Source organism: Eleutherodactylus coqui, chromosome 6, assembly GCF_035609145.1.
Source record: "Eleutherodactylus coqui strain aEleCoq1 chromosome 6, aEleCoq1.hap1, whole genome shotgun sequence".
Classification (NCBI taxonomy): domain Eukaryota; kingdom Metazoa; phylum Chordata; class Amphibia; order Anura; family Eleutherodactylidae; genus Eleutherodactylus; species Eleutherodactylus coqui.
This window is the reverse complement of record NC_089842.1, coordinates 113,494,147-113,515,101: the sequence shown is the minus strand read 5'-3', so window position 1 is coordinate 113,515,101 and position 20,955 is coordinate 113,494,147. Positions and strand designations below refer to the sequence as shown.

Here is a 20,955-nt window from a genome sequence, read left to right as displayed (position 1 = left end):
TGGAGGTGCTTGCTTGTCCTGCGGCTAGCGTCTTGTCAGAGAGGGTGTTTAGTGCGGCTGGGGGAATCATCACAGATAAGCGTACCCGCCTGTCAACCGACAGTGCCGACAAGCTGACACTCATCAAGATGAACAAAGCCTGGATTTCCCCAGACTTCTCTTCTCCACCAGCGGACAGCAGCGAAACCTAAGCAATACGTAGGCTGCACCCGCGGATGGAAGCATCGTTCTCTATCCCCATCAAAAACGGGGACCTTTTAGCTTCATCAACTTGTGTATAATATTCCTCCTCCTCCTCCTGCTCCTCCTCCTGAAACCTCACATAATCACGCCGAACGGGCAATTTTTCTTAGGCCCACAAGGCTCAGTCATATAATTCTTCTAAACAATTTTTATACGTTTCAATGCTCATTAAAGCGTTGAAACTTTCACCTCAACCAATTTTTATTTTAACTGGGCTGCCTCCTGGCCTAGTTACCAATTAAGCCACATTAACCAAAGCGATTAATGGGTTTCACCTGCCCTCTTGGTTGGCCAATGGCAATTTTTCTGACGTACATTAGTACTGTTGGTACACCAATTTTTTGGGGCCCTCGCCTACAGTGTAATCCAATTAATTTTTTGCCCACCTGCATTACAGCTGACGTTACATCAGCTGTGCTGGGCTCTGCAATGGGATATATTTATGTACCGCTGGTGGGTTCCAGGGAGCCACCCATGCTGTCGGTCCACATGGAGTTGTAACTACATGTGTCCACTTCTAAAGAATCCCACTCTGACTGGGGCATGCAGTGTGGGCCGAAGCCCACCTGCATTAAACATGACATTATTACCTCAGCTGTGATGGGCAATGCAATGGGATATATTTATGTACCGCCGGTGGCTTCCTGGCACCCACCCATGCTGTGGGTCCACAGGGAGTTGTAAATGCATCTGTCCACTTCTTAAGAACCCCAGTTAGACTGGGGCATGCAGTGTGGGCCGAATCCCACCTGCCTTTCATCTGACGTTAGCTCTGCTGTCCAGGGCACTGCAATGGGATACATTTATGTACAGCCGGTGGGTTCCAGGGAGCCACCCATGCTGTGGATGCACACGGAATTCCCATTGCGGAGTTGTACCTGCCTGTGACTATTTATAAAAAAACGCGGTCTGACTGGGGCATGCAGACACCTTGACAGAATGAATAGTGTGTGGCACATAGGTTCCCCATTGCTATGCCCACGTGTGCAGCTCCAGATGGAGGTGGCACAGGATTGGATTTCTCATTGCTTCTGTACAGCATTGTGGACTATCGCCCCGCCCCTTTTAAAGAGGGTCGCTGCCTAGCCGTGCCAACCCTCTGCAGTGTGTGCCTGCGGTTCCTCCTCATGGCAGACACACTTATAAATAGACATGAGGGTGGTGTGGCATGAGGGCAGCTGAAGGCTGCGCAGGGATAGTTTGGTGTGCGCTGTGTCGGTTTGGTGTGCTTTTTATCGGTTTAATATCAGATAAATATAAACTTGGAGTAAGTAAATTACCTAATGTCTTAGCTTTTTTACACATAATTCTGTAATCACGTATGCACTCATTTTACATCTTGGAACAATATAGATAGAAATGTATTCACAGTGTCTTTGATATGATTAAATTGTAGACTATATTTAATAACTAATTTTCGAGGTACTTTATTCTTCATTTTTCAACCCAATTACTAGTCAATGCATCCATTGATAATTGTTGAGGTCTGCTGGAACATGGATTTGTCAAACTAGTCATGGCTCCATTTTGAAAACCACAATAGTTATGTGAACTAAGTCTCACTTTCATGGCATAGTTTGTTAATAGCTAGGCACATAAAATTCATTTTACAAGCCCCATAGAATTAAAATAACATTAATTTCATTTTCAGACATCATTCTGCCACCACCTGACTCCTTGTGACTTCTGACAATACAGAAGTATAATCACATGAAGCAGCGATGAAGAGAGAAGTCAACAAAACAATAAAACTCAACAGCCATTAAAAGTAATGGATAATGGATGCCTATAGCATGAATAGACCAGTGAGGGCTCAGGCAGCATGCTCTTCTTATAAATCTATATCATTTCTTTCTAAAAAGTTATGTGGATTCATGCAGTAGGTTAAAATCATTAGATCCCAAGAATCTCAACAGGGACTTCACACCAATATAACATTGTACAGTATATTGTCAGGCAGTCAGATGTCGGTCTGCCTTGTCACACAATGATCTGGATTAGGGCTATACTATATCTGTAACCAACCCAGCTGTGTAGGAGCCATTCATATATGCCGGTCGCAAGCCCAGATAAATGGGGAGCGTTAGAGAAAGACCTGGCAACCTACCCACTAAAAACTTTGCCTTGGAAACGCTATGAAAGAGCTCTCAAATGATTCAGATATGGTATCCGGTAGCAGGCCCCCCAGCCCAAAAGATTCTCTAAATGCTACTGAGGAAAAGCAAGGTCTGAGTACAAGTAGTCAGGGTTTTTTCATGACACAACTGGAGGATAGTCCTCAGGAAGCCCATCTGCTGATGCACCTCATAATGAAAGGAAACAAGTACGCTGTACCAAAGTTCACATAGTAGCAACATGGAATGTGTATTGCATAAGTCTAGGGAAATTGGACATTGTGAAACACGAAATGACAAGACTTAACATTTATGTTCTTGGAATTAGCGAATTGCATTGGACAGGTAATGGATATTTTTAGTCTGGTGACTTCACATTGCACTATGCTGGAGTCAAGGAAATCAATAGGAATGGAGTAGCCTTTATTACAAACAAGCAGACCTCAAAGGCAGTAGAAGGTTTTAGAACAATCAGCGACCGTATCATTGCTATCCGGACACGTGGTAAGCCAGTGAACATCTCAATCTTATCGGTCTATGCCCCAATGACTGATGCTGATGAGGAAACCTTTAATGATTTTTATGGCGATGTCCAGAAAACTCTAAACAAAGTGCCAAAGAAGGACATTATTTATATTATGGGCGACTTGAATTCCAAAGTCAGCAGCCAGCCATAAGCAACCATTACAGGAAGATTTGGGCTTGGTGAAAGAAATGAAGCTTGTTATTACCTGGTACAGTTCTGCCAAGAAAATCAGCTTAGGATAGCAAACACATGGTTTATGCAACCCAAACACCAACTGTACACGTGGAATCTCCCAATGGCCTCCATCAGATTGATTACATCCTGTGCAATCATCGTTGGCAAAGTTCAGTCATTGCAATACAAACCTTTCCTGGCGCTGACTGCAGCACTGATCATGAACTCCTTGCAGCTAAGATCAAGATCAAATTCTGTAGCATTCAGAAAGGTGCTCCCTTGAGAAAATTCAACACCTCTAAAATCCACCAATCATACACTATTGAGGTAGCAAACCGTAGCAAAAGACGTGGTTACTGAACAATAGCCCTTATCCCCATGCAAGCAAGATCCTTCTCAAGTATGATCAGTAGTTGAAGTGGCACTTCCTGATGCACAGGCAGGATTTCAGTGAGGATGCAGCAGCCGATATCATATTACAAACCTGCAATAGACCATGGAAAAAGCTTCACAATACCAAAAGAGTATCTACATGTGCTTCATCGGCACATATAGTCAAGCTAATAAAATCGCTTTATACCAATCAAGAAGGAACTGTGAGAACACAGTATGGGGACACAGATTGTTTTGGGATCAGCAAATTCGTCTGACAGGGCTGCATTCTCTCACTATTCTTGTTTAACCTACATGCGTGTAATCGTGTAAAATGGACCTAAACTAATTGGAAATCGGGGTGAAAATAAGTGGAAGAAACATCAACAATCCCCATTATGCAGATTACACAACTCTGCTTGCAGAAACAGAAGCAGGTCTGAAGCAGCCGATATATAAGATTAAAACTGAAAGGGAAAAAATGGACCTCTACCTGAATTTAAAGAAGACTCAAATTATGACAACTGCAAAAAATGTCCAAATTCAAATAAAAATTGACAATGAGGTTAAGAATGCATGCAAGACTTCGTCTTCCTGTGCTCAAAAATTGACCAGGATGGACAATCTATTCCAGAGTTAAAACATAGGATACCATTGGAGTGAAATGCAAAGCTAAATATGAACAAAATCTGGAAAAGTAGGGATATCAGTATAGCAACTCAATGCAGGATAGTGCAAACCATCGTTTTCCCCATAGCCATGAATAGATGTGAAAGCTGGACTGCTAAAAAAGCTGATAGAGGGAGGATTGATATGTTGCAGCCGTGGTGCTAGCGAAAGCTGCTGCATATGCCATGGACAGCGAGAGTAACAAACAGAGGAGTCCTGAATCACATAAGACCGAATATATTAATGGACGGCAAGATGACCAGACTTAGACTCACGTATTTTGGCCATATAATGCAAGCAGAGTCACTAGAAAAATGTATAATGCTTGGACAGATCAGTGGCAAAAGAAGACCTGGCCGCCAAAGGACACGATAGCTGACACTGTCAAAGCTGATACTGGTATGGATATCACACAACTGAAAGAAGCAGTGCAATACCGAAAAACATGAAGAGAACTCGACTTTAGGGTCACCGAGGGTGGTGAATGACTAAGTGGCTAACAACAACAACAACATCTGTAAGCAGCACTTATGCACTCCCAGTTTTTACCCTTTACCCCTACAAGATGGATTGGTTTTCGCTGTGTAGTTCCCAGGCAGATACTTGCAGAAATAGTCTCGGTAATGAATGCTGATACTGCACAAGGCAGAGGTGTGGTACCTGAGGGTACAAACACAGACATAAACCAGAAACAAGCTGAGGTTGGGACAGATAGCTTAAACTTCAACACAGGGATCATTGCGGTCATGTGCCGTGTCAACCTCTTTTTCTATTTTGAAGTATATAGATATTTAAATGTAGGTGTTTTATTGAAGTCTTCTTACTGTATTTTATTGGTTGTTTATTTGCATGTGATAATCCACATTTTTTCACAGACCTCATATGGATCGTACATTAAGACCTATTTAGGGTCTGGTTGTATATGTATATATTTCTTTATAGTGTTAAAATAAAGCAAGAAGCGCCCCGTCAAATGTTTTTTATATAGACCTTTGATAGCTCAGTCGTGACTCTGTGATAATGCAGCAGATCGGTGACACAGGCTCCGCCCACACGATGACGCGGCACGGTGCCATGATCCCACGTGACTCCCCTTATTACGTGGCCACATTTTACTATGTATCTCGCAGATGACACAGTCTATCGGCGTCACAGACCCTGCCCATACGATGACGCGGCACGTCGGCGTCATTGGATCCGCCCCTAAGATGGCACCATACAGAGAGGAAAAAAATGTAATGTATTACTTACCCTATATATGTATGCAGATGTTTAAATGTGTTTTATATTATTGGCTTGAAAAAGGGCTAGTATATGGGCACCGAAACGCATTGACTTCTACATTAAAGTGTTGGAATTTACCTCCGTGGACCTGAGTGTATCTTCCCTTAATGATGAAGTCGACACTTCAAGGAGGGGGATTCTGAACATCATACCCCCTCCTGTTAAGTAAGTGTATTTCTGTTGTTAGTTCTTTTACCTATTGGGCAGATTCATTTTTCTTACCACAGTACTGTGCAGCGCAGGGACATTTTTTCTAACAGCGCATTGTTTCTTCCTTTGGGGTGCTTTCTGCATAAGACAAGCCCTCTATATGTCCTGCAGCTCTCCCTAAACTTCAAGGGATTGGATACAGGTGGTAAAGAATTTGAAGGCGGACCCTCGCGGCGCATTTCCTACTATTTCACTTAATAAAGTCCTTTTTAACCCCTTCCCGCTGCAGGGCGTAAGTTTACGTCCTGGCAGCCTGGTATTTCCCGCAACAGGACGTAAACTTACGTCAAGGAGATATCATATGTGATCCCGCGCTATCCCGCAGCGGGAGCCGGCTGTCAGTCACAGCCGGCGTCCCGCTGCAACAGTGTAGGGTCTGGTTTTATATGTACTGTGAGGTACTGAGGGACGTGATAGTGGATGGTCACTACATCGCCCCTAGGTTCCGCTATTATGCCTAGTGGGGCTGGAGGAAGTTCATGTCCCGCTGTTTGAGACATGAAAAGCCAGGAGTGCAATGTAATCTCCAGCAAGTAGTTGCTGAAGGTTTTTTCTTTAAAGTATTTGGGTCTGATTTTTTGGAATGGATGTCAGGTTGGTAGTGGGGCCATCCATTCCACTTCCTCCACTCCAGGTTGTGTGCGAGGTCAATCAGCACAGGTGCTGAGGCTGAGCCAAGATAGGTGTGGATATAAATATCAGGGTGCACTGACACAGGGGAGGGGATAAGATGGCTGCTGGACCCTTGCAGCCTGTGATACCTGCTAAAGCTGAAAACCCTGCTGTGTGTGCACCTGCTGAACGTGACCTGGACAGGCAGGGACTGCCTGATATCCGATTGCTGGACTGTTATTTTCTTGCCTGAAGCTAAGGCTGCATTTGTGTTGATTATTCTGGACTGAAATAAACACAGGTCACTGCTTTCCGTCTTTGACTGCTGCCAACCCGCACTCTACCGAGCTGTCTTCCCACAGTACATATTTCTTTATAGGGTTAATATAAAACAAGAAGCGCCCCATCAAATGTTTTGAATATAGGCCATTGATAGCTCAGTGGTGACTCCGTGATAATGCAGCAGTTAGGTGACACAGGCTCCGCCCACACGATGACGCGGCACGGTGCCGTGTTCACAGGCTGCCGTGCCCCACGTAATCTTATGGATGTCGCGGCTACCGAGGGTCACGTGACACGGCACATGACCGCAATGACGTGGCGGCATGTGACAGCAAATTCAAAATCTCCCTGCACCCGGCTGTCACAGATAGCCGAGTGCAGGGAGATATGACTGGGGACCGCTGTATGCGGTTTCCAGTCATATGATCCCCGTTATCCATCGGATAACGGTGATCATATAAAGTTAAAAAGTAAAAAAAAAAAAGTTAAAAAAAGTTTAAAAAGTTAAAGTTTCATATGATGAAATTACGTACCCAAGGTCCTGGATTTGTTACCTGGTGGGATGTTGATCCGTTGACCTTACCCCAGCTTCTGCGCATGCGCCCGTCAGCAAGATGGCGGACGGATGCGCAAAAGTGAAATATTGCCCAAGGAATTTAAAATCCCCCTGCTCTTGGCTAGCCAAGAGCCTGGAGATGTCACGGGGAGCCGCGGTATGCGGTTACTGGTCACGTGATCGCCGTTATCCAATGCATAATGGCGATCACGTAAAAGTTCTTAAAAAAGTGGCAGTTTCATCTCCCCTCACCGATGCGATCGGTGGTGGGAGATGAAACATCTTCTCGGAGGCTTTCGCATTTGAATCCAGATGCGATTATCCTCCATGGAACCTTTCCGGCTGCTGCGCATGCGCCCGCCGGCAAAATGCCGGACACATTTGCAGGAGCCGGGGAGCCCAGGAAATTTTAAATCTCCTTGCTCCCAGCGACCAGCGGTTGCTGAGTGCTTGGAGCAGTGATCGGCGGCCTCATTGAGCGGTCCCCGGTCATGTGATAAAGTAGCGATCTAACATTAGGCCGGTCACACAAGACCGGAGAGGAATTACTGGTTCTGCATGCGCTTGATCAGCGGTAATCCACAGATCAATCGCATGCATTGGATAACACAATTCCCCCCAATTAGTGGGGTCAGAATTACGAAATCCACTCGCAGAATCAGAACACGGCGTGCTATATTTTACCGCGGATATCCGCAACCTAGAGCCCATTGTGCTCTATGACCACGGATATACTCGCAGCCCATGTGCAAATACATTGTGTACGGGCTGCGGGTACCCGGGTCATCTCTAAGCGACGGCACGGGAAATATAAACAAAAAACAGTGTACTGCGCATGACCGCCTGTGTGAATAGACAGTTATGCGCAGTACATTACGTGGCCGTACGCAGGGTCACAGCCGGGCTCACAGCTGGAATCCGCTGCGGGCCTCCGCAAGCGGATTCTGCATACGGCCGTGTGAGCCCGGCGTTATTCAGACCGCTACCTGTAATACGCAATTTACAAGAAGCCCCGGGAACGCTCGCCTTCATGCAGTTCCATGAGCAGCTTGTTGAGCGCCTTCTCTGTGAGACCGCTGAACCGCAGCAAGATTACAAAGCCTCACAGAGCGCCACTTTTTACACCCCATACCCGCCACTGAGGTCAAGAAATGACCCCCAAAAAGCATGAGAGGAGGGGGGATACCCGGTTTTCTTGCCCCATGTGCCCAACCCAACCAGCCTCCGTAATTACCCCTGTCTTCGGACATAAAATGCAGTTTATATTATTACTTTCATCTAATATTTAGGGAACGCCGGAAAATGGGAATGGCGGGGAGGTGGTGGTGGTGGGGGATTATTTTTAGGAAGTCAATTTTTTTTCCGTATAAGTGAGCAATGGGGCCTGGAATTTATTCAGTTGTACCCTGAAATCCAGCGGGCATTCCCTCCATTATGGGCCTAGCCATGTGTCCTGTAAGTAGATTATGGCCACAATGCGTATGTTTCTGAACACGGGACAAACGGGGGGATCCATTTTGGGTGAACGTCTTAATTCCTATGTACACTGTACAAAAAAACCTGTTTTTAAATTGACCAAATTGCCAAAAAAATGAAAATTGTAATTTTTTCCTTCTGCTTTGCTTAGATTCATTAAAATACTGTGGCGTCAAAATACGCAGAACACCCCTAGATGAATTTGTTAAGGGGTCTAGTTTTAAAAATGGGGTCATTTGTGGGGGTTCTCTATCGTTTTGGCCGCTCAATGGCTCTACAAGTGGGCAATGGGGCCTGGAATTTATTCCGTTGTACCCTGAAATCCAACGGGTGCTCCTTCCATTATAGGCCTATACATGTTTCCTTTAAGTAGATTAGGGCCACAATGGGTATGTTTCTGAACACGGGACAAACAGGGGTACCTATTTTGGGGTGAACGTCTTCATTCCTATGTACACTGGACAAAAAAAAACTGTTTTTAAATTGACACAATTGCCAAAAATGAAAATCATATTTTTTTCCTTCTGCTTGGATTAGATTCATTCAAAAACTGTGAAGTCAAAAAAGTCAGCGTACCCCTAGATAAATTCGTTAAGGGGTCTACTTTTCAAAATGGGGTCACTTGTGGGGGTTCTCCATCGTTTTGGTCACTCAATGGCTCTACAAGTGGGCAATGGGGACTAAATTTCCTTCAAGCAAAAATTCTGTTCCGAAAGCCACCGGTTGCTCCTTTCATTTTGGGCCCCATTGTGCATACAGACGTAATACTAGGGCCACAATGGGTATGTTTCTGAGCACAGGACAAACAGGGGTACCCATTTTGGGGTGCAAGTCTTCATTCATATATGTGTTGTACAAAAAAAACTGCTTTTGAAATGACAGAATTACCAAAAAAATGAAAATCGTATTTTTTTGCCTTCGGCTTGGCTTAGATTCATTCAAAAACTGTGAAGTCAAAAAAGTCATCGTACCCCTAGATAAATTCGTTAAGGGGTCTACTTTTCAAAATGGGGTCACTTGTGAGCATACTCCATCGTTTTGGTCAGTCAATGGCTCTACAAGTGTGCAATAGGGCCTAAATCTCCTTCAAGCAAAATTTCTGTTCCGAAAGCCACCGTTTGCTCCTTTCATTTTGGGCCCCATTGTGCATACAGACATAAGATTAGGGCCACAATGGGTATGTTTCTGAGCACGGTACAAACAGGCGTATCCATTTTGGGGTGCAAATCCTCATTTTCATGTGTATTATAGAAAAAATTCCTGTCTTTAAAATGACATATTTGCAAAAATATGAAATTTTAGTTTTTCTCTTCTAAATTACATTGACTCCTAAAAAAAAACTGTGGGATTAAAATACTCATGACACCCCTCAGTGAATACGCTAAGGAGTGTAGTTTTTAAAATGCGGTCACCTGTGGGGGTATCTATCATTTTGACTCCTATAAGCCTTTCCAATCTTGGCTTGGTGTAGGAAAACAAAGTATTCCTCAAAATGCTGAAAAGTAATGTTAAATTTGTACATCTCCTAAATGGTTAAAAAAACGAAAGTTTTAATGGCTCCCAACTCGATTATTTAATTTTAGCGCAAAAGAATTAGCGTTGAAATTTTACGTACATAATCTAAATCTCTCACTTCCCAATGTCATAGAAACATGAAATTTGCCATAAGCATTGAATATGTCATAAATAGGAAAGGTTAATGGGTCCCAACTTGATTATTCAATTCTAGCGCAAGAGAACTAGTGTCCAAATTTTACATACAGAATCTAATTCTCTCACTTCTTGGTGTCATAGAAACTCGAAATTTGGCACGAGCATTGATTGTGTCATAAATAGGAAAAGCTAATACGTCCCAACTCGATTATTCAATTCTATGCGCAAAAGAATTAGCGTCCAAATTTTACGTACGGAATGTAATTTTCTCACTTTACGGTGTCATAGAAACGTGAAATTTGGCACAAGCATTGGTTATGTCATAAATAGGAAAAGTTAATGGATCCCAACTCGATTATTTAATTTTAGCGCAAAAGAATTAGCGTTGAAATTTTACGTACATAATCTAAATCTCTCACTTTCCAATGTCATAGAAACATGAAATTTGCCATAAGCATTGAATATGTCATAATTAGGAAAAGCTAATGGGTCCCAACTCGATTATTCAATTCCTACGCAAAAGAACTAGCGTCCAAATTTTATGTATGGAATCTAATTCTCTCACTTCTTGGTGTCATAGAAACATGAAATTTGGAACAGGCATTGATTATGTCATAAATAGGAAAAGTTAATGGGTCCCAACTCGATTATTCAATTCTAAGTGCAAAAGAATTAGCGTTCAAATTTTACGTATGGAATCTAATTCTCTCACTTCCTGATGTCATTTTATATAAATGAAACGTTGCATGGTTACCTCCCCGTGGTGTTTCCTGTGTAACGCAGAGAACTATGCAAAATGGTGAACATATGTTTTTCCCGGTATCTCTAAAGTAACCACGACTTCATAAGATTTTCCGTGTGAACACCAGATAAACACCAGTACCAAATTAACTTGGGCGAAGCCGGGTATATCAGCTAGTAATATATATGATTCATCCAATTTTTATTAATTGTGCACCAAGGACAAAATAATGATTTGATTCTTCCTGTAATCTAGTTTCATCAATATAAATACCTGCATCGAAAGATTCACCTGGTACACTATGTCACAGTGTACGCAGAGATTCTTTATGTCCTGGTGGGGGTGCGATTGTGTGTCCTGTCTTTCCAGCTGAGAACAGCTGAAAGGGGAGGAGTACTTTTGTAGGTGCGCACTTACCTTTCCAAAATTTGGGCAGGGTTGCACGCATCCGAACATTACTACAAATCCACCAGACATCCTGCAGTGGAGTTGACATATCTTCAAATTGAACTTGTAACTGCTGAGGAAAGTATAGGCCTAGACGAAGTGCTGAACCAAACAGAATCTCATAAGGACTGAGAGCTGTCTGTTTGGTGGGCATGTGTCTGATTGAAAAGAGAGCAAAGAAAAGAAACTCAGGCCAAGGTTTACTAAATTCAGTCGTTACTTTCAAATTTATTTTTTTTTATGGTCTCATTCAGCCTCTCTACTCTCCCATTGCTTTGAGGATGGTAGGGTGTGTGGAATGCCTGTTCTATGCCTAACACCCCTGCTATCTCATTAAAGTGAGTACCCCGGTTACTCTCAATGGTTTCTGGGACACCAAACCTACATACCACTTCAAAAAGAAGATTTTTGGCTGTATTTTTGACATTAGCCGCAGAAACAGGCTAAGTCTCCAGACAGAAAAGGAAGCAATACAAACAAGGACTTATTCAAACAGTCCAGATTGAGGAAGTTGTATGTGGTCGATCTGCAACTTCTGGGTGCAAGGGCCTAGGAGTGTGTTTAGAAGGGGTTTTGACAGTCCTACCTGGGTTGGATGATGTGCAAGTCATACATCCCTGAGTATAAGAGGCAGCAACTACCGAGAAACCGGACGCATACCAAGATCACATATTGCAGTTTTAGAGGCATGCGTGAGGCCATGTGTTTTGGAGGCTAAAATCAGAAACAAGGCTGTTGGAAGACAAGGCTTTCTGTGAAGTGTCCATATTCCATTGGAATCTGAAGTGGCTCCTTTTGCTTGCTAACCCAACACTTTATGGGAAGATGCTTGTTTCTGAAAAGACAAAAGGAGATGTTGTGAGACATTAAGCGATGGTGACATGTCTTCTTGGCAGGTGGCCAGAACTGCCAGTGTGAGGTGCAGCCAGGCTACTTCTTTGGCTGCTTGGTCTGGCAGGGCATTACCCTTAGCTTCTGGAGACTTGGCTGACGTATGTGCTTTGACTTTAAAGATGGCCACCTGTTTGGCTAAGAGAAGAGCAGACATTAGTGCTTCAACTTGTGTCTGCTGTCTTATTGGCTGGCCCATAGGTGTAAGGAATGATCTAGCTTTCCAGACTGGACTATAGTTATGTGCAATGCCAAAGACATAGCTGTCTTCTCATGTGCCAGCATAAAGCCATGTGTAAGGGCCTGCAGTTCAGCCTGTTGGGCTGAGATGTGTGCAGATAATGACTGTTGATGAAGGACAGTGGTCTGTTTGGTGATTGTGTGGAATTATCCATCTACAGCATACCTGGAGCCATCAACGAACAAGGAAACGTCGGAACTGAGTAGTGGAGAGTCCTTGACGGAATCAAACCCACAAGTTTCCATCTGCATGAGCTGGCCGCAGTTGTGAGGTTCTTCTTGAGTCACTTGGTCAGTGTCATCCTGTTACAATAAGAGGGTGGCAGAATTCACGCGCTTGCGCAGATGGGTCTTCTCCCTTCGGCTCAGTCCGGCAGCAGCGGCGTTCTGTCTCCGCCCCTTTGTAAGTGCTATTGCGTAGCTCCGCCCCGTCACATGTGCCGATTCCAGCCTCCTGATTGGGTGGAATCGGCACATGTGACTGGGCGGAGCTACGTGATGACGCATACAAGGGGCAGAGCCAGAACCCCGTCGCTGCCGGACCGAGCCGAAGGGAAAAGACCCATCTGCGCAAGCGCGTCTAATCGGGCTGAAATTAGACGGCACCATGGCGACGGGGACGCTAGCAACGGAGCAGGTAAGTGAATAACTTCTGTATGGCTCATATTTAATGCACGATGTATATTACAAAGTGCATTAATATGGCCATACAGAAGTGCATAACCCCACTTGCTATCACAGGACAACCCCTTTAAAGCTGCCCCCAGCTGCCATAGCAACTGCACAGCACCCCACTATCGCATTGCTGGGGGCCGTTCTGTACACCGAAACATCGATCAGGGCAGATAAAAATGCAATTGTTAGAATTTATGATGAGTGATGAGTGGGAGACTGCAAATCTGCATGTCCTTTTCTTCTTTCAAAACTCTATGTGAATAGACCAATTGAAAAAATTGGATTCTGTTTTTGTGCGAGTTTTGTGCATTTTGCAATACACAAAACTCGAAAGACTTTATCACCCATGAGAATGCACCCTCACAAGATAAAAGGCAGGGGCGGGGTGCGTGAAGAAACTTACTTGTGTGTGAATACTGCAGTTCTGAACTAATTAGGGGGCTTTTTCATAATAACAGAAAAAAAGAACAAGGACACACAAAGTTTTGAATAAAAAAAAAAAAAAAAATAGCAGGCCCTTAGTAGACAACAGAACGTCTATGGTAGTACCTTCATGGTACATGGCCTGACAAAACTCATAAAACACTTCAACTAATAAAAGGCTGCAGTGTCATTATTCCGGGCATCATGGTGCTCAGGATGTGAACGCTGATGCTAGGAGTGCCAACAGTGATGCTGCAGCCTCTAATTGGTCACAGTGCCACATGACATCAACCCACAATCCATCTACAGCATAGGTGATGTGCACCAGGGGGTCCAACGAGAGATGAGTGTGCTTGTACTTTTTTCATTACCATCATTCCCACCTACTTGGAAATTTCTTTTTTTTAATTGATACAGGCCATATTTCACATGCATCATATTTAGGCCCCTTTCACATGGGCGACAGCGATTTAGTCACAAGAAAATCACAGAGATATCGCATCTGTGGTCTGTGCGATACCGCTGCATTTTATCAAGGCGGCATCACGAATTTCTATCACTACGAAGTCCTGCAACTTTATAACTTTCTTTTGCCGGTATTTTCAGTAGTGCTTGAAATATAAGCCCTACCCTAAAAATAAGCCATGGCTGAATCAACAACCAAACAATACATCACCTAACATGCTCTGTGAGCTCCACTGTGCATCTCATTAATCGTGATAGCTGTGATCGGTTCATCGAGCACTGTCTCTGATTGGTTGAGTCGCGGTGCTCGAAAACCAATCACAGCCAGCACTTCCTGGAAGCAGGGATTTAAAACCGACAAACCAGGAAGCGCTAACTGAACTCAACAAGCAAGTCTGCTGGAGCTGCGGTGGAGCCAACATAGACTGTTAGGTGAGGTATTGTTTTTTTTCTTTTATGCAGCTAGGGCTTCTTTTAGGGCTTTTACAGTAAGATTTCCTACTGCAAAAGTTGCACTGCAAAAAAACGTGTTTTCGTGCAATGCAGTATAATGGAAGGGACCATATGGAAACGTGGTACAAAACAGCGCAAAACACGGCTGTATAGAGCATGCTGCGATTTTGTATTCTCGCAATGTAGCAGCCTATAAAACATCACTAATGTGAAAAAACCCATTGGAAAGCTTGGGCTTCATATACATGCGATTTGTAGCACTGTTGCATCGTGACAAAATCGCACCATTTTGTTGCTTGCGTGAAACGAGCCTTAAAAACATGAAATAAATGCAGTTTTAACAGCCTGAAAAGCAGTAGAAAACACCAAAGTTTAGAAAGCAAACATAATACCTAACTGTACCTAGGAAAATATTAGACCAACATAGATATATGTTTTTATTGATTCCTTTTCATCAGTTCTATATAAGGGCTCCTGCCCATGGCCGTAAGCATAAAACGCCATGGTTCTTCTGCAGCATTTAACACATTACAGGCCATACGCTCTAATGGCAGAGAGTCCGCAGAGACCACATGTGGGCTGAGTATGGCACTGCGCATGCCCAAGAATCACACATCACGGACATGCGCAGTGTGAGTTTTTTAAACTCCTGCTCTATTCATAGCATGATTGTGTATGGAAACACTGCTCATACATAATGTATCGCACAAGGACAGAGTATCGTATACGGCACATGGAAGGGCTGTGTATGATATGCAGAGAAATAGAGCATGCTGCGATTTATTCCTCTTACATATCGATACGCAGTGCCCACACACAGGTATGCATTGAACAGTGAAAGTCCATTGACTTTTATTGCCTCCATTCACTGCGTTAAATGCCTGCGCTCAACCCCTGCGTGATACGTGGTGAAAACACGGTCGTGGACATGAGGACTTAGCCACATTGCATGGAAAAAGCAAATGCTTACCAACATCAATAAAACAAGTACAAACGCACAAAACAATTGCTCCCCATATAAAACCATATCTACACTCACCAGTTTACCCATCCACAAACAGCTTCCTTACAAAAGAAAACTCAGATACAACCTTGGAAAACTGAAAAGGCAGGGCATAGCTGCAGAATACATTTTACATGGTTGCTCTCCGCATTTAAAAAATCCCACATAATTTAGCCAAGTTTTTATGGGTTTAATAGCAGATAAATATAAACTTGGAGTAAGTAAATTACCTAATGTCAGAGCTTTTTTACACGTAATTCTGTAATCATATATGCACTAATTTTACTTCTTGGAACAATATAGATAGAAATGTATTCACAATGTCTTTGATATGATTAAATTGTAGACTATATTTAATAACTAATTTTTGAGGTACTTCATTCTTCATTTTTCAACCCAATTACTAGTCAATTCATCCATCGATAATTGTTGAGGTCTGTTGGAACATGGATTTGTCAAACTAGTCATGGCTCCATTTTGAAAACCACAATAGTTGTGTGAACTAAATCTCACTTTCATGGCATAGTTTGTTAATAACTAGTCACATAAAATTCATTTTACAAGCCTCATAGAATTAAAATGACATTCTTTTCATTTTCAGACATCATTCTGCCACCACCTGACTCCTTGTGACTTCTGACAATACAGAAGTATAATCACATGAAGCAGCGATGAAGAGAGAAATCAACAAAACAATAAAACTCAACAGCCATCAATAGTAATGGATAATGGATGCCTATAGCATGAATAGACCAGTGAGGGCTCAGGCAGCAAGTTCTTCTTATAAATCTATATCATTTCTTTCTAAAAAGTTATGTGGATTCATGCAGTAGGTTAAAATCATTAGATCCCAAGAATCTCAACAGGGACTTCACACCAATATAACATTGTACAGTATATTGTCAGGCAGACAGATGTCGGTCTGCCTTGTCACACAATGATCTGGATTAGGGCTATACCCTATAACCAATCTAGCTGTGTAGGAGTCATCCACATACGCTGGTCCCAAGCCCTGATAAATGGGGAGGGTTAGCGAAAGACCTGGTAACCTACCCTCTAAAATCTTTGCCTTGGAAACCCTATGAAAGAGCTCTCATATGATTCAGATATGGTATCCGAAAGCAGGCCCCCCAGCCCAAAAGATTCTCTAAATGCTATAAGGAAAAGCAAGTTCTGAGTACAAGTAGTCAGGGTTTTTTCATGACATAACTGGAGGATAGTCCTCAGGAAACCCAGCTGCTGATGCACCTCATAATGAAAGGAAACGAGTACGCTATACCAAAGTTCACATAGTAGCAACATGGAATGTGTATTGCATAAGTCTAGGGAAATTGTACATTGTGAAACGCGAAATGACAAGACTTAACATTGATATTCTTGGAATTAGTGAATTGCATTGGACAGGTAATGGATATTTTCAGTCCGATGACTTCACATTGCACTATGCCGGAGACAAGGAAATCAATAGGGATAGAGTAGCCTTTATTACAAACAAGCAGGCCTCAAAGGCAGTAGAACGTTTCAGAACAATCAGCGACCGTATCATTGCTATCCGAACACATGGTAAGCCAATGAACATCTCAATCTTACCGGTCTATGCCCCAACGACTGATGCTGATGAAGAAACTTTTAAAGATTTTTATGGCAATGTCCAGAAAACTCTAAACAAAGTGCCAAAGAAGGACATTATTTATATTATGGGCGACTTGAATTCCAAAGTCGGCAGCCAACCATAAGCAACCATTACAGGAAGATTTGGGCTTGGTGAAAGAAATGAAGTTGGTTATTACCTGGTACAGTTCTGCCAAGAAAATCAGCTTAGGATAGCAAACACATGGTTTATGCAACTCAAACGCCAACTGTATAGGTGGAATCTCGCAATGGCCTCCATCAGATTGATTACATCCTGTGCAATCATCGTTGGCAAAGTTCAGTCATTGCAATAAAAACCTTCTCCTGGCGCTGAGTGCAGCACTGATCATAAACTACTTGCTGCTAAGATCAAGATCAAATTCTGTAGCATTCAGAAAGGTGCTCCATTGAGAAAATTCAGCACCTCTAAAATCCACCAATCATACACTATTGAGGTAGTAAACCGATCGAACCTACTTGACACATCAGAAAAGCATCCAGAGGAAATATGATATGATATACAGTCCACAATTATGGAAACAGCCAGTAAGCTATTGGTTGTCTGAGAAAACCCTCAGAATAGCTGACAAAAGAAGAGCAGAAAGGTGGCTGGCAACAAAGACAAAGTTCGGCAACTAAATGCCGATTTTCAGCAAGTGGCAAGGAAATGGACTGGAATGAGCATTGCAAACAACTCAAACCAGTAGCCACGAAAAGCCATATGCGAGGCCTATTCTCACAGGCCAAGATGGCCAGGAAACCTTTTTTGGCACGTAACAGCACAATCAAAAGCAAAAATGGAAAGGAAATGAATGACCAACAGAGTATCAAGGATAGGGGGAGGGAATACTCCCTTCACAGATATAGATTAAAATTAAAATTAATAACTTTTATTTATAACTGGTTAAAATTAGGGCCACATAAATCATATAACAAACACAAACAAACGTGGACTGACAACATGGGTCGTATTAAGTAACCCAGTGACCGGATGAAATGGGGGTCTCAATTCCACTCGAACAACCAGTCGGTTTAACCCCTATTGACAAAATTAGGGGACTGAGTCACTGGTTTGTAGCGGTACGTCACAATGAGAAAAATGGTCGGAAAATATCAGGTTTCCAGTCTAGGATGATGGTTCATGGCTGGAGACCCACTGACCATTTGTATCGCTACTCTCAATAAGGATCATATAGTTAATCAAAGATATGTATTACACCATATTAGGTAAGTAATCACTCAGGGTTTGTGTGTTTCAACGTTGACAATGAAAGAATTGTTCCATACGGTGAGTAATCGCTTGGATATTAGTGTACGTATTTCAACGTCAATAGCCAAGTAGTCACCTAGTAATCACTCAGACATTCTGAAATCTTTTAATGTTTGGAGGTAAGATAATTACTCCAAACGTAGGTAATTACTCGAGTGTCTATCAATATTTCAACTCTTTAAGGAACTAAGATATTGGCTTGAATTTGTGTATTTTGAAATACGTACACTAATATCCAAGCGATTACTCACCGTATGGAACAATTCTTTCATTGTCAACGTTGAAACACACAAACCCTGAGTGATTACTTACCTAATATGGTGTAATACATATCTTTGATTAACTATATGATCCTTATTGAGAGTAGCGATACAAATGGTCAGTGGGTCTCCAGCCATGAACCATCATCCTAGACTGGAAACCTGATATTTTCCGACCATTTTTCTCATTGTGACGTACCGCTACAAACTAGTGACTCAGTCCCCTAATTTTGTCAATAGGGGTTAACCCGACTGGTTGTTCGAGTGGAATTGAGACCCCCATTTCATCCGGTCACTGGGTTACTTAATACGACCCATGTTGTCAGTCCACGTTTGTTTGTGTTTGTTATATGATTTAAGTGGCCCTAATTTTAACCAGTTGTGAATAAAAGTTATTAATTTTAATTTTAATCTATATCTGTGAAGGGCGTTTCTATGACCATATAGATTTGGAATACCACTGTGATTTTTGTGGAGGGAATACTCGCAGCGACTTTATGCCTGCAATCACATACCTGGACTTTTGCATGAGGTAGAGCCTTTGGACTTAAAGACCTCTATTATGGAGTCAGACATAGTTACTGAACAATAGCCCTTATCCCCATGCAAGCAAGATCCTTCTCAAGTATGATCAGTAGTTGAAGTGGCACTTCCTGATGCACAGGCAGGATATCAGTGAGGATGTGGCAGCCGATATCATATTGCAATCCTGCAATACACCATGGAAAAAGCTTCACAATACTAAAAGAGTATCTACATGTACTTCATCGGCACATCTAGTCAAGCTAATGAAATCACTTTATACCAATCAAGAAGGAACTGTGAGAACACAGTATGGGGACACAGATTGTTTTGGGATCAGCAAAGCCGTCTGATCAGGCTGCATTCTCTCACTATTCTTGTTTAACCTACATGCGTGTAATCGTGTAAAATAGACCTAAACGAATTGGAAATCAGGGTAAAAATAGGTGGAAGAAACATCAACAATCTCCATTATGCAGATTTTACAACTCTGCTTGCAGAAACAGAAGCAGGTCTGAAGCAGCCGATATATAAGATTAAAACGCTGTGTAGTTCCCAGACAGATACTTGCAGAAATAGTCTCGGTAGTGGATGCTGATACTGCACAAGGCAGAGGTGTGGTACCTGACGGTACAAACACAGACATAAACCAGAAACAAGCCGAGGTTGGGACCGATAGCTTAAACTTCAACACAGGGATCATTGTGGTCATGTGCCGTGTCAACCTTTTTTCTATTTTGAAGTATATAGATATTTAAATGTAGGTGTTTTATTGAAGTCTTCTTACTGTATTTTATTGGTTGTTTATTTGCATGCGATAATCCACATTTTTTCACAGACCTCATATGGATCGTACATTAAGACCTATGTAGGGTCTGGTTTTATATGTATATATTTCTTTATAGTGTTAATATAAAGCAAGAAGCGCCCCGTCAAATGTTTTGAATATAGACCATTGATAGCTCAGTGCTGACTCCATGATAATGCAGCAGATCGGTGACACAGGCTCCGCCCACACGATGACGCGGCACGGTGCCATGATCACATGGCTGCCGTGCCCCACGTGATCATATGGATGACGCGGCTACCGAGGGTCACGTTACACGGCACATGACCGCAATGACATGGCGGCATGTGACTGCAATGACGTGGCGGCACGGGGTCACGTGACTCCCCTTATTACGTGGCCACATTTTACTATATATCTCGTGGATGTCACAGTCTATCGGCGTCACAGACCCTGCCCATACGATGACGCGGCACGTCGGCGTCATTGGATCCGCCCCTAAGATGGCGCCATACAGGGAGGAAAAAAATGTAATGTATTACTTACCCTATATATATGCAGATGTTTAAATGTGTTTTATATTATTGGCTTGAAAAAGGGGCTAGTATATGGGCACCAAAACACATTGACTTCTACATTAAAGTGTTGGAATTTACCTCCGTGGACCTGAGTGTATCTTCCCTTAACGATGAAGTCGACACTTCAAGGAGGGGGATTCTAAACATCATACCCCCTCCTGTTAAGTAAGTGTCTTTCTGTTGTTAGTTCTTTTACCTATTGGGCAGATTCATTTTCTTACCACAGTACTGTGCAGCGCAGGGACATTTTTTCTAATAGCGCATTGTTTCTTCCTTTGGGGGGCTCTCTGCATAAGAGAAGCCCTCTATATGTCCTTCAGCTCTCCCTAAACTTCAAGGGATTGGATACAGGTGTAAAGAATTTGAAGGCGGACCCCGCGGCGCATTTCCTACTAT

The 20,955-nt window shown here is 42.8% G+C and overlaps 1 pseudogene; it reads left to right on the top strand.

The window, feature by feature from the left end:
- The first annotated feature begins 2,378 nt into the window (after positions 1-2,378).
- LOC136571754 (craniofacial development protein 2-like) lies at positions 2,379-3,417 on the top strand (annotated as a pseudogene).
- The last annotated feature ends 17,538 nt before the right edge of the window (positions 3,418-20,955 follow it).